The 25,988-nt window shown below is 47.7% G+C and overlaps 1 protein-coding gene across 4 annotated transcripts in view; it reads right to left on the reverse strand.

Moving 5' to 3' along the window:
* Positions 1 to 21,016, reverse strand: part of ATXN1 (ataxin 1) — a 401,941-nt gene extending 380,925 nt beyond the window's left edge. Inside the window, exons 1-3 of one of the 4 annotated variants that reach the window (XM_045085052.1) lie at positions 20,590 to 21,016; positions 14,502 to 14,551; positions 13,659 to 13,773 (exon numbers count right to left, since the gene is read on the reverse strand). The gene's annotated coding sequence lies outside the window, so the exon portion shown is untranslated. Of the gene's footprint in view, positions 1 to 13,658; positions 13,774 to 14,501; positions 14,552 to 19,119; positions 20,527 to 20,589 lie in introns of those variants that run through there. The other 3 variants (XM_045085053.1, XM_045085051.1, XM_045085054.1) reach the window with 3 other exon arrangements.
* Between the last annotated feature and the right edge of the window lie 4,972 nt (positions 21,017 to 25,988).

The raw sequence follows: 25,988 nt of genomic DNA on the forward strand, positions 1-25,988 counted from the left end.
CACATAAAATCTAGCTGTGGTCGAATCTCCACGTGAATCAGACCCCAGGTATCTCTGAAGCCAAGTGCCTGGGCATCAGCCACCAAATTACTTCTGCAAAGAAAGAAAAGGCTCCCATCGTAGTGATTCTAGAAGCTCCCGGCATCAAGAGACAGATGACGATTTTTACGAAATGATTGACCTCTAGATGTCGCAGGACCGTAGACAGGCATCATGAAAAGGAGCTCAGTGTCCTGTGCTGCCTCTGGCCAGCCCAGGAGGTAGCCATCGGATTTATAGGCAGCTGCGTGAGTTTCCTCGACCCTCTCCATGGCGTCCAGCAGAAAGACAGTGGGGACCAGAGCATGGAAAAGATCTGAGCGTGATGCCTGCCCAACCAGTCTCCGAGGGGATGGCATCTGATTTCAAAATTCCATGTAGGAGATGAGTTTGATGTCCTGATGTTCCTGGCTCGGCTGACACTGATGCATTAAAGGAAACTCAGCTCTAGAAAGCTCCACGTTAAAGGTACAGTGGCTACAAAAGGGAAAGCACCATCCGTGAAGCGTAGGCTGAGGCACTACGTGCACGTCTCATGAAATTGATGATGAAATGATTTCAGGTAACCAGGAGTTGTATATATATATTTCTATTCAAGGGGCTGTCCTCTTGTACCTTCCCAGCTCCATCTCAAAATTGCTCTGTCGGGCCATGTTGATGAAGCAGAGTTATGACTTTTCAGTCTATAAGTTCAGAGACCCAACTGCATCATTCCTGGGGTGATGGCGAAGAGGGCTGAGCTCCAAGTCAGAAAGCCGGGCTCATGGCACCGACCACATGGGCTCTGGCCACGGGAACCCAGCCTCTCGGTCAACCTCTTATGTTCTGCTTCCTCCCCGGGAAAGTGAGGAGCATCCTCTCCACGCAGAGAGTCATTGTGACTCTCCAGGGAAACAATTTATCTGAAGCACCCCGAATTCCATGATAGCTATTAGCAGCTGCGGCAAACCCGTGACACACCAGCCACTTCATGCAGTCTAAATGACCGTGCTTTCTAAGGCTGTCTTTACTAAATCAGAGGCTCGGGCCACGAAAGATCCCTGACAGAAATGGGCAGTGCTGGGCTTGCTACAAGAGAAGCAAGGAAACGGACTTTTCATGCCGGCAAAGTCTTGGAAAACCTGCACATTTTATTTATTTTTTTTAAAAGATTTTTTTTTTAATTTATTTGACAGACAGAGATTACAAGCAGGCAAAGAGGCAGGCAGAGAGAGAGGAGGAAGCAGGTTCCCTGCAGAGCAGAGAGCCCGATGCGGGGCTCGATCCCAGGACCCTGAGATCAGGACCTGAGCCAAAGGCAGAGGCTTTAACCCACTGAGCCACCCAGGCGCCCCAAACCTGCACATTTTAAATGGAAAAGCTAAAAATAATAATAATAATAATAATAATTTTTTTTTAAAGGATATGGTTTCCTGAGATTTCAGGGCAAAGAGGAAAAAGTGTACCACGTAGATACAGAAACCCTGAGATTACTCAGGTCACCGAATGTTCTCTGCATAGCAGAATAACCAACAGCTAGTGTTTGTTCCTTTCCATAGATTAATAACCATCTCTGCAGGACCTGAAGATGAAATGAACTGCACTGCTCTGTTCGGAGAAGCTTCCTCTACTAGTGGGAAGACCCACGTCCTAACGTCGCACTGGGAAAAGCCTCCTTCATTTTAGCATTGCTTCTTCCTCCCGTTGGCCTCGTCTGATTTCTAGGCTGACAAAAATGGATTCAAAGCTTGCAGGAAGGGGGGAAAAAATTTCTCCCTCCCTTTTTATTGATTTACACAGATTTTTTAAATAGTGCTGTTCATTTGGAGAACACTGAAATGGAGGTGGGGGGGATTCAACCTGCTCCTTCCGAAGAGTAGAGAGAAGTACAAAGGGTGAGAGAGGCTTCATTAGAACAGGAAAGCTAATATAAAACAGCAAAATTGGGGCGTAGATGCTCTCACCGCATTTCCTTCAACCTCAAACGAAAGCCAGGTTTTATGGAAGGAGATCTGTGAATAAATAACCAGATCATCTTTTCTCCCGTCAATAAAATAATAAACTTGTCTTATGGGATGACCTCTTATGAAGGAAAAACAAAACTGTTCCTCTTATGAAAAGTGTCAGATCACGGTACCAGAAGCAGCAAAGGTAAACAATCTTTTCTCGGTTCCTTACAGAAAGGCTGTCTCGGGACACCTGGGTGGCTCCCTCGGTTAAGGTCTGCCTTTGGCTCATTCCTAGGATCAAGTCCCAAACTGGGCTCCCTGCTCAGTGGGGGGAGCCTTCTTCCTCCCCCTGCCTGCCTCTCTCGATGCTTCTGCTCTCTTTTGGACAAATAAATAAATAAAATCTTTAAAAAAAGAAAGAAAAGAAAAAGAAAGGCTGTCTCTCCCCTCCCCTCCCCCCTCCCAAAACCCACAGCTCGAGGTCACACCTCACAGGGACTGGGTTGCAGGGACCAAGGAAGACCCAGAGGTAAAATGAAAATGCCTGAAGGGCTCAGTGGCTTTAGCCTCTGCCTTCGGCTCAGGTCATGATCTCGGGTCCTAGGATCAAGCCCCGCATCGGGCTCTCTGCTTGGCAGGGAGCCTGCTGCCCCCCCCCCCTGCACCCACCTCTGCCTGCCTCTCTGCCCACTTGTGATCTTTCTCTGTCAAATAAATAAATAAAACCTTAAAAAAAAAAAAAAAAAGGAAGGAAGGAAGAAAGAAAGAAAATGGAGCTGTGGAAAGAAAAAAGCACCCACTTGGAAGGAACTTGCCAGAACAGAACAAGAGGAACAGGGCTCTGGGCACTCCCTTTTGGGGGTGAGGCATCCCATGGTGGGGGTGGGGGGTGGGCAGGCTTCGGCTTCTATACCTTTCCCCATATCCCTCAGAATCTCTGTCAGAAGCGTATCATTCCTCACACCAATGGCCACAAATGAACACCCTGGACCCAGAAAAGGTAACCTCACAGCCACCAACAGGCAACTTCTGGATGAATTCGGATGCAAGAGAGAGGAGGCGATGGCCACCCGGAGGGGGCCCAGAAATATTACGGGTGGACTGCCCGCCCTCCCCCGATGCTGGGTTACAGAGAAGATGGCTCAGCGTTCCCCAGTCCCTGGGGGGCTTTATCTCCATGTGACCAACCCCGCTTAGGACTCCACAACTACTCTCTTCCACGTAAAATAATCTCCTTGAGATAATTCTCTCTCCAGGAACTTCCACCTGTGTTGGAGACCGGGGTCACAAGAGCACGTAAGGCCAGAGGACAGGTGTCATTGAGGTGACTCTCAAGTTCTTTCACTCATTCAACATGATGGCTGTGTTCCTAAGAACATTTATGTACTCAAAACTCAACAGGATTTTTTTTCAAGACCGAGAAAGACCGTTTTCGGCATTAAAAAACAGAGCAATTTTTTCCTGCACTGAATTTCTATAATAATAGTGTTCTGTGTGGTGATAAGTGCGGTACTATGAAATTTAAATATCACTGGGCAAATCCAGCATCCACTAGGGCCCCATGCTGGTTCCGGACCACAGTGACATGTGTCATGGTCTACCTTAACAGATGGTATCCTATCCAGTGTGTATCCGAAAAACTCACATCACAGGGGAAATGTCTGTACCATCCACTGGGGGCCTGCTAGGTGCCAAATGCCAAGAATGGGGGGGGGGGGCTGGGAAAGGGGTCCTCGCTGTCACTGAGCTGCGAAAAAGGATTACAAAGTGTTATGAAAGGGGGAGAACAGGGTGCTGGGAGCCCAGACCGGCAGCATATAACCCTGGGGAAAAGATTCAGTTGAAATTTTAAAAATAAGGTGAAGTTACCCAGAAAGATAGCGGCGAGCAGGCAGATGTCAAGAAAGGGAGGAGGGAAGGAGTAGCAAGCCACAGAGCTGCGGCGCAAGGGGCTTCTCAGGAGGACATGCAGTGTGACTGAAGTTACCCAAATAAGAGGCAGCAGATAAGAGGTCAGAGAGATAAGCAAGGTCCCCCAAGCCTGCCGAGCCAGGTTGCAGACTTCATCCTGAGGCCCATGAAAATTCGGGGAAGGAGTGGAGGAAAAGAGATGCAAACAGATCTCTCGCCGTAAGAAACATGCATTTGGGCTCCGGAGAGGAACACAGGTGGGACCAGCGCAAGGGGACATCTGGGGAGGGGATGCAGGGAATATATATCACAACCCAGACCTCCCCGCCCTGCTGAGCCACGAGCCCAAGTTCAGTCCCTGACACCAGCCTTCCCCAAAGCTCAGTACTTAGACAACGGCTCGCAAGCACCTGCCCAAAGAGCCCTCTCCAGAGCAGAGGGGAAACAGGAAAGATGCAGGTAGCAGTGAGCGTCTCTAGTCCGATGTGGATGAAAATCAGACCCCAACCCAGGATGTTTGATAACAGTTCAGTTTCACCAGGTTTGAAACTCCTGACTGATCGCTCAGGTCCCCGGGAGGGAGGCTGCCAGACAACCAGCGCAGTTCCCACAGTGGGGCCCAACGAGAGCAAATACGGGTCAGCCGCCGAGGGTGGAGGAGCCCAAAGGTGGGGAGAGGAGACCCTAGGAAACTGGCCCAGGTTGGCTGACGGGCAGAGAGTCGGGAACAGGTGGGAGGAAAAGCGGAAGGGGCCCCTGGCAGAAGCGAGCACAGGGTTTCAACAGGGAACAGTTCCCAAGGAAAGCTGTGGGTAGCGGAGCATGAGAACTATACCCAGCAAAGCTGCTGGCCGGCGCAGAATGCGAACTCCCTTCCAGGTTGGCCCTGGGTGCAATCACAGAGGAGACCACAGACATCCTCTAAACACCTGAACTTCCACACGCCAAAAAGTAATACAATCGAAGGAAAAGAAAACCAGACCCGGGAAAATGGCTGCAGCAAATGGGATTTTAAAAAGACTGAGATTTAGGGCGCCTGAGTGGCTCAGACATTAAGCGTCTGCCTTTGGCCCTGGTCAAGATCCCAGGGTCCTGGGATCGAGACCCTCATCAGGCTCCCTGCCCAGCAGGAAGCCTGCTTCTCCCTCTCTCACTCCCCCTGCTTGTGTTCCCTCTTTCACTGTGCCTCTCTCTGTCAAATAAGTAAAATCTTTAAAAAAATAAAAAATAAATAAAAAGACCGAGGTCTAGAACACTGGAAGAGCTCATATACTCCGATTAGGAAGTATCAAGACTTCCATTTGTTAATTGTGTAAAAGAAAATTAGCAAATTAACAAATAAACATACATGTTTAATTAACAAATAAACACATATGTTTATTTGTTAATTAAATTAAATTAATTGTTAAAAAATTAGCAAATAAACATATATGGAAATATCTCTGGGAGGAATCAAAGGAATGCAAAGTATAAAACCAAGAAGGCTAGGGGTGCCTGGGTGGCTCAGTTGGTTAAGCATCTGTCTTGGGCTCACATCATGATCCTGGGGTCCAGGGAAGGAGTCCCATTTGGGGCTCTTGCTTCTCCCTCTTCCTCTGCCTATCCCCCAGCTTGTGCTTCCTCTGTCCCTCTCTCTCTCTCTCTCAGAAGAAGAAATAAAATCTTAAGAATAAGTAAAAAATAAAACCAAAACGTCTATTAAAGTATGCAAAAAAGAATAGGTCCCACAATTAATCAGGTCGGAGAAAGACACATTCACATATTGTTAGTAGCAATGGAAATAAGCACAGGCCCTTTAGAAAGCAATTCAGAGTCACTCCCCCACTATGGCAGTTTATGTAAGCCTTCCATTGTGACTATAACCTAAGTAAATACTTAAGTGCACAAAGATATCCACTGCTGCTTTAAAAGAGCAAATAAGTAGGGGAGCCTGGGTGGCACAGTCAGTTAAGCATCCAAATCTTGATTTTGGCTCAGGTCATGAGATCTCAGGGTGGTGAGATCAAGCCCTGCATGGGGCTGGGTGCTCAGAGGACAGTCCGACGGAGATCCTCTTTCTTCCTCTCCCTCTACCCCTCCCCACCGTGCACACACACACACACACACACACACACACATTCTCTCTCTCTCTCTAATAAACAAATCTTTTTTAAAAACCCACAGTAAAAAAAAAATCTTTTTAATAATAAAAATTTTAAGAAATAACAGTAAATAACTAGAAACCATGCAAATGTCCACATGTAACACAAAACTCAAATTAAGGTAAAACAACTTCATAAGACAGTGCATAATCCTTGCAAATGATGACTGCAAAATCTAGGTTACAAAAAGAGAATGTTTATGCTAAATGGAAAAAAAAAAGAAGCAAAACTGAAAAAACTTATGTGTTACATCATCGAGGACTAGAAGACAACACACAGAGGTGAACGAGATTTGCCGACTGGGATGGTGGGATAAAAGGGAACTTTTGCTTTGATTGGTTTTCTTTTATTGCTGTTATGTATAGGCCAGAGACGTTTACAATGTAGCATTCTTATCAGTCACATTGTAGCGAACACCCGGTTCTGTGCGGCTGATGGAGTGGTGGAGAACATCATTCCTGAATCAGCGGAGGGTGCACAATCCTTCCCAAGTTGCAAAGGTCCATCTGGGATTCAAAGCCTGACCACAAGGAGACCTGAGGGACTCCTCCTACCCCAAGTACCTCCAAACACACAGCCCTTTCCTCTGCTTTCATTCCTCCCCCCCCCCCCAGTTCTTAAGTTCTATGCCTTCCCCTTCTTTTTTTGATTATGCATTGAAATCATCCCACATGCACTATATGTGGTAAAACCTCGTTTGATCCTTCCAACACCCCTGTACGGCACATGCTGTCATCGTGCCCATTTTACAGATGCAGACATTGAGGATCACGGACTCTAGAAATGTGGCCTGGCTCACACGCCTAAGGAGCCAGAGCCAGAACGCAAATCTCCACCTCCCTGCCTTCAAAGGCTCGCTGGCACCCACCCTAAGAAGGGCTTCTTCCCTTCCCCGCTGCCTGCGAGGCAAACAAAACAACACTCTGATTTGTCACCTGTCCTGTCTGTACTAGCTGCCTAAAGAGACCAAACGGTAATGGATCAAGAGACATCATAGGAACTACTTGAAAATTAACCAATAAGATAAGCTAAGGTGGTACACACGGACTGGAAAACTGCGGCGGAACAGGAAAGGAATCATCTCGCGACTCCACCGGGCATGTGCAGGTAAAACCAAGTGACATCAAAAGGATTTCTACTTGCAAATTAAAAGCACAAGATGACCCTTGATATTACTGCAAGGAGAGCAGAGCTCCCGCACTCTCCTTGCAAAAATCAATTCCCCAATTAGCTGAGAGATTCCTTCCAGCCATAAGGCGGCCGCTCCAGAAACGGGCGGTGTTTGGGGCATGGTAGCAAGAGCAGTAAAAAGGGACAGACGAGGTCTTCAGGTATGAACCTAATATACATAGGGTGATAAACGATTGTAGGCACCTCTTCTGACATCCTCTATAAATTATGACACAATAACAGCTAAAAAATGTAAATTCTAATTAAATACAAAACATAACAAAGTCAAACAACAGCAAATGATGTTTGACAGAGCAAAGGTCTTAGGGGAGCCAAGGGGAAGGACTGCAAGAAAATCTGTTCATGGAACTGCACAGTGTTTGAGAAGGGGCCCGAGCCATCGGGTCCCCCGTCACCTCGTTCACTGCAGACGGGGAAACTGAGGCTCGGCAAGGGAAAATGAGCATCCCCAGGCCCCTTGCGGCAGGTCGGGAAACAGAAACTCGGTCCCCAAACGAGCTGCCCCTCTGTTCCCCGCGCGGCACCCTCCCTCTGCCTCGCCCTGGAAAGCTACTCCAGTTGAAATCAGATTTTTAAAAGAGCATTAAGCATTCTATAAATATTAAATTCCTTTTTAATAATTTTCAAATGCACAGGGGCACATTTTAAAAAAAGAGGCCTGGTTTTGATTTCTTTTGGAAAATTGCACCCTGCTCTGGGTTTAACCTCGTATTGAGTGAAATATTAACAGGCCATATAGATAATGGTTTCAGTGTTCCTCCAGTAAAGCCCAACAAGATTCGAAAAACATATCCCCCAGGCCTACAGGGGAGTTTCTGGAGCACACATTAAACTCCACGCTCTGCCGTACAAGCCCATCACTGTTAAGTAACTCATCAGAAAATAAAGAGGGAATTACCAAAGGGGAATTGCCAAGCAATTAGTTCTCTGAAGCAGATGACACACGACTGCTAGAGGGAGGAGCTTCCCGGTTACTCATATGTCAGAGTCAGAGCCTCCTAATCTGTAAATAAAAATGCATCACATATGATTACGGCTGGGATGGAGGCTGGCACTGCCAGGCTAGCGCACGGATAGTAAACCCCAAGTCCTCCCGCGTTCTCCGTGTCTATAAAGCGAGAGCCGGTGCCTCTCAAGGCATTTTTTTTTTCAATCCTGTGATTTTCATTCAACCTAAGAAAGACAGACTAGTCTCCCCAAAGCAGCCTAAGAGAAAAGTGATCTTTATCCTTTCTCTATCTGTCTGATGTGAGTCGCTTAAAGATTCATCGACTGGTCCACAGGAGGAGAGAAAATGAGAGACCCGGCGGGGGGCAGGGGAGGGGACGGGAGAGGACGGGAGACCCAGGCTTCCCAACAGCCACCCCAACCCCAGTGTGCCCCCGTTTCCCGGCACGCTTTGTTCTTGGGGCTGGCATCCGCTGCCAGCCTCACCACCTCGCAAACTGGAGCCGTGAGGAGGCTGTATCATCTGCCAAATCTTACCAGCTGAGCAATGACCCAGGGAAGCTCTCGGGGGAGTCAAAAGTTCATCGTCTCCCTGGGACTCTTGATGCCCAATGGCGTTTGGAGCCCAACTGAAGCCAATCCTGGGGAACACCGATAAGCATACTGCCACTGTCATCACTTTCTTCAATTAATAATTATTGAAATCTCAGGGCACCATGAGGAAGAGTGAGGACACCTCAAGGACAGCCTGTGTGCAACTCCGAGCAGACGGCTGAGCACCCAGACGGAAGGCCAGCATCCATGAGCCCCTCCCCGATCTGGACCTCCCCGAGGATGCTGCATGTCTACCGTGACGCTTTAAACATGACTCCCAGACACACCCTGCCTTCTCCACTCAACTGTAAGCTTCTCACGGACAGGGCTCTGGGCTGGAGAGACAACGCCTGGCTCCAGGATGGGAGCCAAGCAGGACTTCCCCCCACTGAACCGCTGATCAACCTGGGGCAGGTTACTTTTCCTCTCTGTGCCTCAGTTTCCTTCATCTGCCGAGTGGGTACTGAGAGTGCCTACCTCCAAGGACTGCAGTAAGGATTAAATGAGTTAATATACAGTGAGTGTGAACGACGGACAGGCTCTATAAATCCGTTAGGGTCTAGCTAGCCCGATGCCTCTCACCAGAAGATGCACGGTAAATATGTGCAGACAGAATGATTTGCCCCTGGAGGTGTTTTCTCCATCCTTCTGGCTCCTGTCCTCACCTTCTCGTCTTTCATGGAAGGTGGGGAAGTCTCTGCCTCATTCCGAGCTAGTTTGGGGAATAAAAGCAAGCCCTCTGAATAACCCGGGTCCAAAAAAGAAAAAAAAAAAATCTTCAATAATCTGCCAATTTTCTCTACTTATATACTAAAGCAGACTGCCCACCAAGAGACGTGCAACCAGGTAATTTTCAGCCTTCCCCTTCACTTTGAGCCGTGTGTCTCAGCCTCTTTTCATCCTAGAGTCAAGGCTCACTAATAAAGTATAAACAAGAAGCCAAATTGCCCAGAAAGGCACGCCTCGCATGTGTGAGTTGTATGTATGTCACATTCAAAAGATTCCATGAAAAGCCTCCAGGAAAGCCTTTAAAGTTACAAAACACGCCCATATTCATGCGTTCTATCCAAGGACAGAAAACAAATGGCCCGAAATGAACAACTGCCCCAGAGTCAAGTGGACGGCACAAGGTGATTTACGCCCATCACGGGAGATGAAAAAATCGACGGTGGAAAAGATCAAAGCAAACGCTGGAACTGTTGTTAACAGGTACAGGGCCTCACTGAAAATCTTAATAAAACTGTTGAGAGGAAAATCGAGGGATCATTTGTTGAAATGGAAAGAGATACCGCGCACACTGAATCTCAAAAGCGGCATTCATTTTCATACACACACATATTAGATGTAGCTAAAATTAGCTCAGGTTTCTTTCTTTTCTTTCTTTCTTTCTTTCTTTCTTTCTTTCTTTCTTTCTTTCTTTCTTTCTTTCTTTCTTTCTTTCTTTCTTTCTTTCTTTCTTTCTTTCAAGGTCTTAAAGGAAGAAAGGTTTCAACGTGATTTCATTGAGCTGCAGTTTGGCGCTGAGCTTCCAGGGAGAAGACCCGCTCACCCGCCCAGCCACCCTTTTCAGCCTGGCACCAGCCTCCCCTGGCCCTCGGTCTCCCCAGACCAAGCACACAAAGGCTGCGCCGTGCCAATGTCCCAGCTCCTCTCCGCGGCTGCTCACCTTCCCTCCAGGTACTCCACGCCCACTGATGTCAGCCCTGAAATACAGTCATTCCCCGCCCCCGCCCCCCCCCCCCCGCCGCGTCTGGCAAACTTTGGGCAAACCCACAGCTCAACTGCAAAGACCCCTTTTAAGGCAGTGACTCCTCCAAATTTATCTCCAGACCCGACCTCTCAGCAACTGTATCTCCCACCCCATCTACAACTCCGGTGCCCACCGGCACCTGTGCTCCGGCCAAAATGGCCTCGTGGGTTACATCTCACGTTCGCTGGTTGCGTCCCAGCCACTTACACGGCCTGCCCGGCTCCATCCATCTCTTCCCACAGAAATGCTAACCAGCCTTCAGAGCTGAACTCAGATGATCCCTCCTCCTCCGAGCCTTTCCTCACCATCCCACTCAGCGTCATTCCGAATTCCTTTGGTGTCAGAATTTACCCCAGGAAGGACAACGCGCCCCATTCTGCTTTGTATTAGTTCTTTCCGGGCATTTCTTCTTTCCCCTACCTGACCGCGGAGAATGCAAGCTCCTTCTGGAAGCTCTTACTCACTGGCATTCCCACAGCACCATGTAGTAGTTCAAAAAAGACACAGTGAATAAATGAATGAATCATTTCTTTACATAGATGGTGCCTGGGAGCAAGTTAGGTCGAAACTTTGCTAGAGCCCTACCGTGTTTATGAAATAAGTAGAACCAGAAATACTTGCAATCTACGTTTTAATTAAAAAAGAAAAAAAAACCACCTTAATGAAACTAACAGAGTACAGCACGAACAATACTATTTCCCTGCTCACGTTTAACCATCAATTGTGAGCGCGCTAAGGAGGCCATTCTTTCTGCAAAATGTTTAGATAATGCTCATACGCTTCCTTTAAATGCAGTCACAGAAAATGTCAGCAGCTTAGAATTCAAGGTGACTCGGCACTACTTTGCCAGTAATACAATACGTATTCATAAGACACTCAGACTTGCCCAATATACTATAAAAACCTTAGTGTCTTCTCAGTAGGCTGCACCTATTGGCCAAAAGATAGGATCTTTCGTTGCTTGTGTTTTCACAATGAAATTCTCTTTTAAACACCACAGGTGGGGAGGGGGTGCATGTGTATTCACCACATATGCAATGAAACAAGTGCCCCAAAAAATTCAATGTGAGGATTTTCTGCCCAGCCTATGAAATGGTCAAACCCCTAGGAGACAAAGCAGTGGTGGGGAGGCGTCTCGCCCCTGGCCAGTCAGCTGACATTTGCAGACCTTAAGAAGCTCACCTTGACATGTAACCGTGGGGTTATTCTATTTCCTTTTAAATGACACCTCCCTGACCCATTGGCCATAAAATGTCAAGGACTCAGGTCCATATTTCTCAAGGATATGATGTTCAGGATTCCTTCCTGCCCTCCCACCCCCCAAGCAGGACTCTGCCGGCTACCCTTCCTGAATCATTAAATTTGAGCTTGAGTCACTCTGGTTTTTGTTTCTTTTTACTCAGGCCACAAATAACTTCATTTGTGCTCCAAACTTCTCGGTTCCCACCTCGCAACCAGAGAAAAACATTACGTATGTACCCTATCGCAGCAAGAGAGATAGACTCACGCAGCATTCAGAAAAATAAATAAAAGGCTCATTTGTTTTGCACAGCTGCAAATGTCTATAGGGCCGGTCCAAAGACCAAGGTACAGGTGTATTTGCTGGCTCCCAGTCATGTCTGGTCCAGGAGCCACCGTCACAGAGCAAGAACGTGGTAATCAACCTGTCAAAAGGTTAAATTACACGAGCACAAAGATAACCTATGTTCCCAGATCACAAACCATATGCTGGTACTCTCCTTCTCCATAAACACACACTATTTCACGCCATTCTCACAGCAGCCCTCAAAGAAAGTTCGAATCTTATCTCCACCTTACTCATCAAGAAACGGAGGCACAGAAAGCTAACAGGACTCCCCAGGACATGCTGACAGCTGCAGGGGCTAAAAGCAGACAGGCTGCTTCCGGAGCCCCATGCTCGTAGCTCAGATGCCGTGGGAATAAGACGTTCACTTACGAACTCCATCTTAGGTATACAAGGGGAGCCCTTTATTTAAAGAAAGCTGGTAAATTGTTTTTCGATGGAACATTCCGGTAAAGCAAACAGCCACCCTGCAACAAATGAGTTGCACACCGAGAATTTTATACGTGAGGTGTGATAACAGCAGACTGTGTGTCTCGCCAAGCAAGGAAACAGAACATGACTTGGGAAGAGCTGCCCAGAGACCACCCAATCCGGCAGTTTCCAAACCCTTGTACAATAGTACAATTCCAGTATTGCAGAATTGCAATTGTAAGAGATCATTAAAGGTTCATTTTGATTCAGGAGGTGGAGCTGCAAGTCCTTTCTCTGTCTTTCTCTCTCTCTCTCTCTCTCTCTCTCTCTCCCTCTTCCTCTCTCTTTTTAAGCTTTCCAGGTGATTCTGTTGCTCAGCCAAGCTTGGGAACCTCTGAAGGAGTCCATTTCCACAGGTCCCCGCAGGACTGCTCCCAAAGTAAATAGCAAGAGGGGATCTATTTCACAATCCCCTTTGGCTGCCTACACCCGTGCTCCCAAGCCCTCTCGCCCCAACTTTTAACTTCCATGTCTCCTGATTTCATGCAGGCAGGATCCTCTTGCCCTCTCTCAGTACAGAGCCATGAGTCATCAACACCGCATATACTCTCCGTCTACGAAACTCTCCAGGCCAGAAAAATTTACTGTACATGAGGCAATCAGGAAGTTGTAAAATCCAAACAGACACCAAGAAATTCAAGATTCGACAAAGACCAGTTGCCACTGAACAAACAGGCCTCTGTCTCCCTACACTTGAAGCACGCTACGACGGAAACCTAAGACACGAAAACTGTCACTTACAGTCACAGTTTGGCAACAAAACGGTCTCATCACATTAAGGAGAAGGGGACCACGAAGACGGTCAGGCTCAAGTCTAACAAGCAAACACCAATCGTCACCAGGTCAAACACAGACTTCTTCATGAACCACTTTCTTCTCAATTAAGTCAAAAAGAGAGACACTTCAAGCCAAGTTTTTTTGTTTTTTGGTTTTTTTTTAAGTGCTCTTGGCAATTTCTCAATCTCCCTCAGAATGCAGTCTGCAAAGGCAGTGGCAGCGAACGGTCCACTCACGCCACGCAAAAGCGTGGGCACGAGGTGATTTTCCGGGTCAGGCTGGATCCTCGGATGGAAACCAGACAAGCATAGCCAAAGTCTCACCTGATACGTGACGCACTTCCCTGGAGTGGCCGTGGGGGAGGGGACAGTTTTGCGAGGATGACACAGGAATCCCAGGCTTGAACAGACCACCCTGGAGACTTGCTGCTTGGGGCTCCTGCAGGGGTCAAGGCGGTGGAGGGGGTTGAGGGAGGGGGAGAAGAAGAAATCCAAAATGAAAACCAGGACAAACAGCTTCCAAAAAGAACCCCAACCTTAAGGATACGGAAATCGAAACTTGAAGGACATCAAATTGTGCATTTTGTCTTATGAGAATTACAGATACCAGCCAGCTCAGAAGGCAGGCCTGGTTCAAGTCCACAGGGCTCAGAGGGAGACCACCACAAAAAAGGTCCTCCCTTCAATCAAAGGAAGAGCTCGGCCTCCCTATTTGAGCCAGGGACTGTCCTTCTTTTCCCTGATGATTCTAACCGATCATCTGATAAACACATGCTGGTAATCACAGGGAGATCAGGTGAAATGGGCATGGATTGAATAGGAATTGAGCCAAAGTCTAATTTTCACATGTCATGTATTACTATCAACATGCAACTTCAGGAACAATCACCAAAAAAAAAAAAAAGAAAGAAAGAAAGAAAAGAAAAAAAGCACAGCTATTAGCATAGCAGTCGAATGGGAGAGAAAAATGTATCAAATGCAGAATAAACTGTGAAAGTATGCACATGTTCACTGGACTTGCCACTATTGCTTCTTTGAATGCATGTCTATTTCATGTTCATTGTGCCACAATGCCTTGCAAACGGTTGAGGAAAAAATCATCCACTGTATAATGAATGAGTGAATGTGCGAGCGGACGAAAGGAGAATGAATGAATCTTCCATATACCTTTCCATCAGGGAGCTTGGTGCTTGTAGTAGTTTTTGTGAGGTAAAGACCTATGCACAGAAATGGAAGAAGTTGAAGACTTGATCTGCTAGCAGAGTTCTCAGCCCTATTAAAATAATATTTTTAGATACTGGTCATTCCCCACTGCCCACATGAGACAGAACGAATCAGAAAGCACAGTTATAAACTAACCCCCCAACTAGTCATTGCTAGGCAGATTTTCCGTCTTTGATTACTGGAGCTGGTGTGTATATTTGTTTGGGCTGATTTTAAATTTAGTTTGGGTTTCCTAAGCCCACGCCAGGTAACCGTAGGAAGGAGGAGGCCCAGGATTATGCTGGATGTCAGAAAGAAACTATTCTGGAGTTATGAACACGATCTCCAATGTGAATAATCTGTAAACAGGTAAGTGAGCCAATTATCCCTGGGTACATGGCAACACATCTCCGTAGTCATGATTATTTTCAACCATATACACTCACTATTTTTAAGAGCACAGCCCAGCTGGAAAGGAAAATAATTTCGATAGCTTTCCAACACTTTTCAAAGTAACGAACAGTAGCCAAAGCCTCCTTACTTCTCGGGAATTCGTTCGGCAAGTATTTCCTTAAGCATCTACTACATGCCGGGGACTGATAGGCAAAAGAAGGAAGTTTTCGAATTGCTGGCTTCTCCACATGTAATCTGTGATTCCAGAGAACACGGGGAAGCTGTCCTAGACTACAACGTCTTGGACGCTCTGGGAAGACTGCACTGAGGCTCTCTCCTTGCAGAAGCTCGGTGAGTTACAAAAGTCAGTGGTGGCCAAGTTAAAGAGAGGCTCACGGAATTCTATCTGCCTTTCCGCAGTCACTGTTTCCTTGTTTCTACTAGTAACTTCGCACACAGCATCAACATACGGGATAATCATTTCTGAACAAGGTGCGGGTACCGTGGACTGGCGGGCGGCACTTGTTTTATGAGCTAACAGTGGAGTGTTTGCTGGTGTATGTGTGTGTGCACACAGTCCTATTTGCATATCTCCTCACAGATAAGGTTTTATAGAGTCCAAATTACAGTCTCCTCCTACTCTGCTGAAGTGCACAGGACAGTCAAGCATGATGCGAATGCTGTAAAATATTAATTTACTCTCACACTGGCATGCCTACTTATTTCAAAAGTATTTGTGTTGCTACACCAGTTACAGGAATTAAGAGAGTTCACGTAACTTGCTGTTCCATCAGAGGGAAGAAACACAAGAACAGAAGCAAGGCAGAGAGGATTCATTTCAAGAACATACAGACAAATTACTAAAACAAAACAAAACAAAAAAACGAAATAACAACAACAACAAAAACAACCAATACTAGCCTATAGAACATTTCCTACAACATATGCACTAAACACAGAAGACTTAATATTTTAAAAGCATAGCAGAACTACATAATGCAATTCCATTTATAGAGGAAGATTATCAAGATAGACGGCCTAAATAATACTAATGGGGTGGTAAGGAGAAAATAATAGATGAATAAATACAGTAAATAATATAGATAATTCAGAGAGGGTAGGTCAAATCTAAGGGTGCAATAAAAGACAATTTGCCATACACAGTGACAGAAGAATACATTTTCTTCGCATGTTAGGAGATAAATTGCTTATAGGTTAGCAGCTAAGACGATTATCACTAAAAACTTCTGCTAAATAACTCCCTCAAAATGTGTCGTGCTGAAGAACCCCTAAGTGGAATAAGGAGTTCCTCTGAGCCTGAATCAAAACAGCATAATTAGGGCAACCTCTGCCCCCTTAAGTCTCAAATTCTGATTACACTCCAGTGAATTTTCTGAAAAGTCATTTTCAGGTGGGATACCATTTTTGCTTACATTATGACAATTACCACTGAATTTTCATTACTCCACAAATGGTACGCATTAAAAGTTATAGAAAAATCAATGAAACGTTTCTGCTAACATCACCCATATCAAGGAGAACACAGTGCTTGTCGCTTTTTTGTCTGTAATAATTCTAAACAGGTTTCATTACATTCAGGAGGGTAACACGCATTACAAACATTTATAGCATGCTAGCCCGAAAGTTCCTATGTATAAGGATTACAAAATATATTACTACACTGATAAAGACAAAAATACATAAATTATGAAACAGGAAAAAAGATTTTTAAAACTGTCTCCACAAATAGAGATGATCTACCTAAATCTTTTTATCGCTCCTAAATTTTAAGCATGTATATATATTTTTTCAGAACCTTGATCCAATTACAACGCTTTCAGCCAACATTTAAAAATATTCTCTAAAACAGCATTCCGTATGCTCATTATTATATCATCCCTTAAAGACATGTTGAGTGAATCTTTTATTAAACTGAATTCAATGAAACCAACATTTGAACAGCATAATTGAGGACTGTAAGATTCATTCTTAAAAATGGGCAGTCCTGTATGGAACACCCTGGGACAGAAATGATTCTCTCTACTGAGATTTCTGCAATGTATTATTCTCGATGCTTTTACAAAATAAGGAGGGCTTGCTTCTGATAACCTTTGAAGTATGACCGGAACTAAATCTGTTCTTTGAAGCAGTTAAGCCCATCCCATGTCTAAAGCTCTCACAGAAGCCAATCTTTCAAATTACTGAATAAACGCTGAAAACAAAAAGCAATGGAAACCAAACTATTGATGTCCACCCTGAAAACGGTGTCCACTCTGTCTCCTACCTGTCACGTGAATATGCAACTATTTCAGTTTTCAGAGTCGAAACTATGGGTTAGCTGCTCACAGCTATATTTGGAAGAATTAACATTCACTCCTACACTAATTTTTAGGCTTTTAATAAAAAATGTTTATCAACTAACTTCTAATAGGAAACAAGATGAGCTGCTGATACGAAGTGTTAGTCATCAGAAACTGTCACTCAAGGTAAGTGCACAAGTAAACTCCTCTTGACGTTTCACAATGGAAAAAATAAATAAAGGCATATTACACAAAAGGAATGTGAGTCCTTAAACTCTGTAATGACAACAAACACAGGAGTCATAGAAATGTGTTTACTAATGTTTTAATAATCTCTTAGGGCTGGCCTTTCCCAGGACTCACAGACAATGAAATGTAAGGCCTTTGACAGGCACTTGACATAGAATCTGACGGCTAAGAGTTTTTCTTGCATCTCTAAGACTAAAAGACAATTCAGAGGCCCTGGAGCCTAGTTATAATATTCCCCACAAAGTATCACTTCTGTGAACCAAACCCTCTTAAAACGAAATCTAGAGAGGAAAATACTGACTTTCACAGTCCCCCATCAAGTACATTTTCATACTTATTTTTGCATTCAAAAATACACATTCACGTTTTAGTGCAAGAGATTTTCTGCATATTGCAAGATATAATCCAGGACCAAAGTGTGTAAAACTTAAACTTCTGTGCTTTACTCCATATCCTTGCTTCCCATCTATTTACATGGGGGGGATAGCTTGTTTTAACCACAGAAGCACTTGATCTGAACAGGCCACAATCAAGTTACCAACCACATAAACTCACTAAATGGTAGAAAGTTGTAAACCCCCCGTGGGGAACAAATCCTAGCTCCAGGGGGGAAAAAAAAAAAGGATTTACCAATTTAGCTATGGGGCTATAAAACTGAAACACTCTGGCAGGATCACGACCAAATCAAGACATCATTATTCTCAATCACTTTCTCTTTCCTATATGAAAATTATTAAAAATACCTCCCCACCCCAGGTGGCTCGCCTGTGCCCCAAAAGCTTCAGCCACCAAAGCTACTTACTTTTCTTTCCTTTTTATTTTTCGGCAACAAGATTATTATTTTTCGTTGCCTGGTGAACCTAATGAGGGGGTGCCCTAATGCAAAGGGAGAGTGGCTGTTCTCTAAATTATTGAATGCTCATTAAATTATATATCACAGTGCAAGTTGCTTCCTGTGTAAAAGCATCACCCAACGTCAGTCCCCAAGCTCTAGGCCTCTGTCATCACTCACCTGAGAGAAGAACCAATCTGTACAACTTACAGATGTAAAGACTAAGGATGTCCAAGAAGTCCAAATTAAACACATACCCATTTCAGAAGGGCCCCTCCAGTCAGTCCCATTTTTTGGTATTAGAGCGGCTCCTGTCACGGTGAAGTTGTGAAATGTGACAACGGAGACATCATTCCTAAATAAACAACTTCCACCGAGTCAACCCTTTAGAATCCCAGTCCTTGGCCACAGACACCATAGGTTCTAAGGGACGGGTGCTCTCCCCCTCGAAGGGGTTAAGTACCCACAAGGCCAAAGGCACCAGACTGCAAAAGCAATGTGGCTTGAGTAAGCTCTGAAAGGTTTCTAACAAGTACCAAATACTTGTTTGTCTGTTCACAATCACCATCAGCAGGCCTGCCAGGCCCCTTTCACGGTGTGGGAGAGGCGCTCACATACCGCACCCAGCAAGACCAGCTTGTGGGTCTCCTTTACAAAAGTTGAGTGGCTTCGAGGTCTCATCCGGTGACTCCCGGCCAAATGACTGAAAGACGCCACAACTGAGGGAGTGAAGTGTGCCCTCCGGCTGGCACGGCACAAACACCATGCGTGAAACACTTGGAGTGGTCCAGGCACAAGACAAACCCACCTGCATGGACGAGGCACACTGTCTGTTGCCATGGCAGCCTGATCTAATTACAGGAGTGATCCGCAGAGTAAGTGCAGGGAAAACCTACACCCCTGACACGGATCTGTAGGAAGAGAAACATGGGTGGCCAGGAGGCTCCGGGGAGCCCTTTGCCCTCAGCTGTACCCAGAAGGCAGCCCCCAAGCCCATTTGTCTGCGGACCTTCTAAAATATTGACTGAGGCGCACACAGTCATAGGACAGTCAGAGGAGATTAAATGCCACAGCTTTAGCTGTGAGGATGCAACCCCTTTTCAGGAGTTCATGTGCGGGATTGGTGGTTAGGCTTCATTCCACCAAACAAACAAACAAACAAAAAACCAAAACCAAACCAAACCAAAAAAAACCCAAGTACCCCGCTACAAATAACCCCCAGGGTGGGCTAAGGTGGGGGGGGGGGCTTCTAGGAACTGCAGGACTCCTGAGAAACCCAAAGAGAAGTGGCTTCCCTAACAGGGTTGGAAAAGTAACTAGCTATGCCTAAAAATAACCATCAAGTAACTACCCACTGCTCTGTGCAATACGTACCCACAATGTTTAGATATTAAGAACAGCCTGCATTACAAAACACAAATGTCATTGAGATAGGACTACTAGATTGCCAAGGGAGAGCTTATTTGCATATACACATTTCCCTGCATGCACGAAGGGGTGTGCAGGGAGCAGGCCACTCTAAGGCGGTAGTTTTTATTCTGTGGGTGTACTAGGGTCTTCCAATTTTACTAATTGTATCCTGTGGATCTCGCAGGGAAGCTAAGAATCTCTTCGGGGACAGAACCAGTTTGGAGGAGTCCCTACTGCACAGCATACGGTAAACAAAATAAAAATAGCTTGCCGTTCTCGTTAGCCACATCGCGCATTATATAACCAGCTTCCGACTGGCTTTTTTTTTTTTTTTTTTTTGCCCTTACTACTCTTCAGCAATTTCCCAATCTCCCGAAGTATTTATATTACCCTCTTATCTGCAGTATTATATACTAGGAAAGCAAAACAAAACAGAACAGCCACAGGGTTGAACCGAACCCCACGGTCCTTGGAAACTGATTTTTTTTTTTTTTTGGGTTGTTGTTGTTTTCTGGCAAGATCTTCACCACCACCCTACTTCCACCCCCCACTAAGGTCCTTGCTCAATCTCCCCAGAAAACCTGAATTGTTCCACCGCTTCCAGTCAGCCCCCTACGTGGTCGGAAATAAAATGAAAGCACAAACCCCGGAGTTTAGGAAGGCGGCCCGAGGGCGGGGGGCTGGGGAGGGGTCGGGGCGCCGCAGAGTCAGCCAAGTGGCCACCGAGGGGCCGCTCCCCAGCGCGACGGCCCTCGCCGCACCCCCCCCCCCGCGCGCACACACACACACACACACACACACTCACACACAAGCACTCACACGCGCACGCACTCACTCACACTCACGCCGCGCTCCGCCGCCGCCTCACCTCTCGCTCCGCCCGGCCGGCCCCTTCCCTGCCCCCTGCGGGACCGGCCTGCTCGCAGCGCTGGAACCACGTAGGAGGCGGCGGCGGCGGCGGCCGCGGGAGTGGCGGAGTCTCCGGCCCGGCCCAGAGTGAACGAGCCGCGGGGCTCCAGGGCGCATCCCAGTCCCCGCAGCGCCTCCTCCGCCGCCGCCGCCTCCTCCTTCCCCTCCTCCTGGCTTCATTCACCCTCCCAGCAGCCGCGCAGCCGCTCACTCCCCGCGCCGGCAGGGCAGCGCCCGCCGCCGCTCCTCCGCTCCTGCCGCGGCCGCTGGCGGGGGGCGCCGGCCCGGGCTGGGGCGCTCGCGGGCTGCCGGCTCCGGGCGGCGGCGGCTGCACATGATCAGGAAGCGGCCGCACCAACAGGGCGGCAGTGGCGGCGGCGGCGACAGCAGGGCCGCCGCCGCCGCTCCAGCCGCGCCGCCGGCACCCGCGCGTCGGCTCCCCCCCGCGCCCACCCCTCCGCGCCCCCCGCGCTCCCACCGCCCGGCGCCCGGCCGCGCGCAAAGTCCCGGCCCGCAGCCGCGCACCCGGCGAGGCCGGCCTCCGCGGGGAGACCCCCGCCCCGGGCTCGGAGGCCGGGCGGCCACCCCGCGGGGAAGCCCGGCCCTCCTCCAGACCCACTCGCTCCGCCGCCCTCCGTGGGGAGAGGGCTGAGGAGGGGGCGGCGGCAGGAGAAGGCAGCGCGCGACCCCCGGCCGCTGCCGCCGCCGCCGCCGCTACCCCTACGCCACCTCGAGGGAGGGGGACGCGGCTCTCCGCACTCGCGGCCGGACCGGCAGCCGCCGGAGCGGGGCGCCGCCGCCGCTCTCCCCGCCCGCGCCCGCGCCCGCACCCCCAGCCCGGGCGCGCCCCCTCGCCTGGCGGGCGCCCACCGGCCCGGCAGCCCCCTGCCGTCAGTCCCTGCGCCCCGAGCGGGGGTGTCGGCCCGGGAGGCTGGAGCGGGAGAAGGTTGTATGTACACACACACACACACACATACATACACACACACACACAACACAACACGACGCGTCGATTTCCTTCGCTCCTCTTCCAGCTGTTTTCTGTGCCGGCGACTGGGGTTTGGGGTTTGTTTGCTGGTTGTTGCTTTTGCCCCTCTCTGGAGAGCGGGGGCAGGGGCAAATTTTAATCTAAATAAGGGGCGAAGGGGATGGGGGAGGGGGAAGAGAGAATCAGAGGAGAAAAAAAAATAGCCACTTACTGTAAAGTGTAAATGGATCTGGGGTTGCGTGGGGAAGGGGGGGCAGAGGGAGAGAAACAGTGTCTTGCGGCTGCTGTAGCTCTGGCGGCTGCTCCGCGGGGCTTGTTTTGGATCCCCCTGCAGTGAAACAGGTCCTGTACGGCTCCGCCACTGTAGTAGAAATGATGTCTGCGGTATACTCTGCTCTCTCCTCCTCCTCCTCCTCGTCCTCCTCCTCCTCCTCCTCCTCGTCCTCCTCCTCCTCCTCCTCGTCCTCCTCCTCCTACCCCCCCTGCTCCCCTCCCCTCCCTCCTCCCTCCGCCCGCCCGCCCGCCCTCCCTCGCGCTCTCTCGCGCTCGCTCGCTCGCTCGCTCCAGTATGTAAATGTGTAATAGAAGCCAAATATGGAGCAGTTGGCTGCCGCCGCCGCAGCTTAAGGATCCGACTTGGGGGTGGGGGGGCACCCTCTGGCGGGCGGCGGGGCGAGCGGCTCGGAGCACCGCGAGCGCACCGCGAGGCGGCCGGGCGGCCGGCGCCCTTAACCCTTGGCTGCGCGCTGCCCGGGCCCGGCGGCCCCCGGGGAGGCGGCGCGTGGCCCGACACTGGCTCGGGAGCAGGGGGCGGGGGGTGCGACTCCGGCCGAAGGGGACGCTTCTTCCAGGTTTGGGAAAGGGGCGGGGAGCTGGAGCGATGAGGTAATTTTAGCGGTGACCGGTCGGTCCTCGCGCGCCTCCCCGGGTCCCTGCACCTAGTTGGAGGGGACAGAGCGACAGCGGGGTGCAACTCAGGGCGCTCTGGAGGACTCTCGGAGGGGTGTCGGGCTTCAGCTTGTAGCCGGCGAAATACCCACCCCGGGAAGGGGGGGAGGGTCAAGTGTGATCCCGACGTGCCCTTCGTCCCGGGCGCGCCGAGAATCGTCTAAGAGGGCTGACTCGGATCGTCGTGCACGTTAACCCCCAAACGGTTTCGTTCCGGAACCAGGACCGCGGGGCTGCGCGGACTGCCTGTGCGTGCAACTCAGGAAAGTTTGAAGGGTCCCCGCGACTGCATGTGCACCGTCACCTTTCCTGCCTCTGAAAGCGGGTGTGCTCCCTGCCCCCACCTCCCCTTTCGCTTTCTGCAGGTCTGCAAATCCGCTTTGAGTGCTGAAGTCCCCGGCCCCAGCCTGGGAAGACGACCCGCGCACTCCTCTCGCAGCTAATTCGGGATCATTAATTTAATCGGAAATGAGGTAACCAGTGCAGGAGATACAGAAAGCAAACCGAGCATCAGATGGCAGTTCTCGTGAATCCACGCGGAGGAACTTCCTCTGCGCTCAATTGTGAAGCGCGGTTCTCAGCGGCCCACCACCCCGCCGGCTCCGCGTGTACCACCGCCAGGTGTGAGCTCTCGGTGGGAAGGAATCTTCCGTGCAGGGGTGCCCCTTGCCAACAGGTGTGGCGCCTGGAAAAAAGCGAAGGCACCTCCATGCTGAAGGGAGCTCAGTGCAGCGGAGCTCCTTGCTGCAGATAATTCTGGAAGACCAGTAGGTGTCGGGGCAGCATTTGACCTCTTTCAGGTGCTTAGAACCAAGTGTCTAGAAACATGATCTTTCCACCCAAGTTTCTCCCTGGAAGCCACCACTATTGACTGTAAGCTGTGCTGGAGAAACCTTTGGCTGAGTTTCCTTATGACCTAACGGTTAGTCACCAACTGAAGCAGGATACAGAATCACCAAGAGAAATGTGTCAGCTTTTAAACAACTGTATCGTAGAGCCAACGTGCTACAGAAATAAAAATAAGCATACTAACAACTAGGAAGGTGGAGAGCCCCGGAAATCATTTTTTTTCTCACATTTTAAAATACCATGCACATATACACGGCTATTAAAAAAAAGAAGAAAAGAAAACTACTACTGTTCACTCTTACTGGGTTCTACAACTTTTTTTTCCCCCTCCCATTTAAAACGCAATGATTGCTACAGTTTAAAGCCCCAGGTTGGTCTAAAGTGACATTGTTGGTCTCATTACAGCCTCTAGTGGACAGTTGAAATCAGTTTCCTGAAAAGGCTCTTCCTGGCGTTTTGTTGTTGACAAGCATTATCAAGGTGAAGGCTAATATCTCAGAACAGAACCGGGTACTGACTCCTCCCCCGGCTTGGCAGACTGGGCTGGCTCCCGAAAGGATCAGAAGCAGTGGGTTGGACACTGAAAAGACGTGTGCTTTGTGCTGCGGGCATTGTTAGTACTGCCCTGCGAATAAACAGACCTTCTGCTATTCATTTCAGTTTCGGAAAGCTTTCTTAAAAACTAACTCCATCTAAAATATCTTTGTAACAGAAAATATTGGTTGCCATGTGTTTGGCTTAACTGAGTTGTTTTTTACTTCTGCAGACTGCCCAATCCACCTCCACTCTATTTTTAGACATTTTTACATTGAGAGATTTTTTTTCAGCCAAAAACAGCTAATATTTTAATTATTACACTGACACAGGCAGTTTAAGTTATTTTAACAACCTTAAACAAATTAAAACACATAATTCAGATTAGAGTGAGTCAATTAATTTAAATGTTCCCTTAAGGACGCCAAGTATGTATATTACCCAAACAGTAAAAACAATTAATAAGAAATGTGTCATTTACTTTCTTAGTTATTAAGATTAAAGCCAGAAAGTGCTGTTAAAGTCTGGAACTATTCCTTCCTGCATAGCGGTATTCTCCTGATCTGTTCCATTGCCTTTAGTACTGAAATGTTTTATTTTCAGGTGGCAAAATATTAAACGTGCAAATAACTGACACTCATTCTTTAAAAACAAGGCTCTCTTGTGCAGACAGAAACTCAGTGAAAGGGCAGGGCTTTCGAGAAGCCAGTAGGCAAATATGTAGTACTACAGTCCTATTCATAAATCTGATATTGTATTCATACAAGCATAAGTCAAACTTAAAAATAAAAAGAAATCGAGAGATAAGGCCTGCCTAGCTCTACTCCTAGTCTGTGTTCTGTGTTGCTCAAATGCCATGGAAAATCATTTTTTATCCCTTACATCTAATTCATTGTTTTGATAGTATCTACTTTTGAGGGCTTAAAGTGGGCTATCGAGTATATATGATATCTTATCATTATGTATTACATCTTGCTGCTAAAAGCCTTATCTTCAGAGCAGCTGGGAGCTTTTTAGAAATTCAGAATAAGAGATCCATCCCAGACCTACGGAATTGCAAACCGCCTTTTAGCCAGCACCTCCGGTGATTTCCGATCACGCTAAGGTACCAAGAATGCTGTCTGTAATACAGGGCTGTCTAGGTGCATTTGCCGACAGATGTAGAACTTAATTCTTCTGTTTATTCCTTTTTTTATTCCCTCCGCCTTTAAGTAATTTGCACTTTTTAAGGAAACACGATTACATTTTATGTTTTGGTCCAATAGTACTGTATTTCAGACGAGAGCCCTGATTTCATGTGGAAATCAGCTTCATCGTTGCCAAGTGGACTCTGAGGAATGTCGTGGGGTCTTGAATGTGAAGGTTTTCTTCACGGCAGCAGAGGGAGCACAAGAGTGCTTAATAAAACAAGCATACAAGCCCTCCGAATCATGAAGGATTTTAAATCGTAGTCTATGTTTTCACTGAAAGTAGCCTCTTTCTTACATAGTTCAAAACAAATAAGCAAAAATAAGCAAGCACAAACAGCTTACAGGGTTATAACAACGAAATAAGTGAACAGATTGGATGTTAAGTAGAATATAGACAAATTATTTACAGTTCTAGACTTCATTTTTTTTTTAAAGTGGACTTCAAAAGTCATACTCAGAAAAGACCCCTTCGCTTTTCTCCAGTGGAAAAAAAAGAAAACAACCATTTCACAACAGATGCGAATCAAACCAACACACTGTCCGCCTTGAACTTACACAGTGATGTATGCCAATTACTTCTCAGTAAACTGAGGCAAAAATAATAGAATACCGAAAAAGGTCACTCTAAGAGTACTCCTATACATCTTTTTTTTTTTTAAGATTTTATTTATCTATTTGATAGAGAGAGATCACAAGTAGGCAGAGAGGCAGGCAGAGAGAGAGGAGGAAGCGCACTCCCCACTGAGCAGAGAGCCCAATGCTGGGCTCAATCCCAGAACCCTGAGATTATGACAAAGGCAGAGGCTTAACCCACTGAGCCACTCAGGTGCCCCTATCTCCTACATATCT

Source organism: Mustela putorius, unplaced genomic scaffold, assembly GCF_011764305.1.
Source record: "Mustela putorius furo isolate JIRA1106 unplaced genomic scaffold, ASM1176430v1.1 tig00000831_pilon_pilon_pilon, whole genome shotgun sequence".
NCBI lineage: Eukaryota > Metazoa > Chordata > Mammalia > Carnivora > Mustelidae > Mustela > Mustela putorius.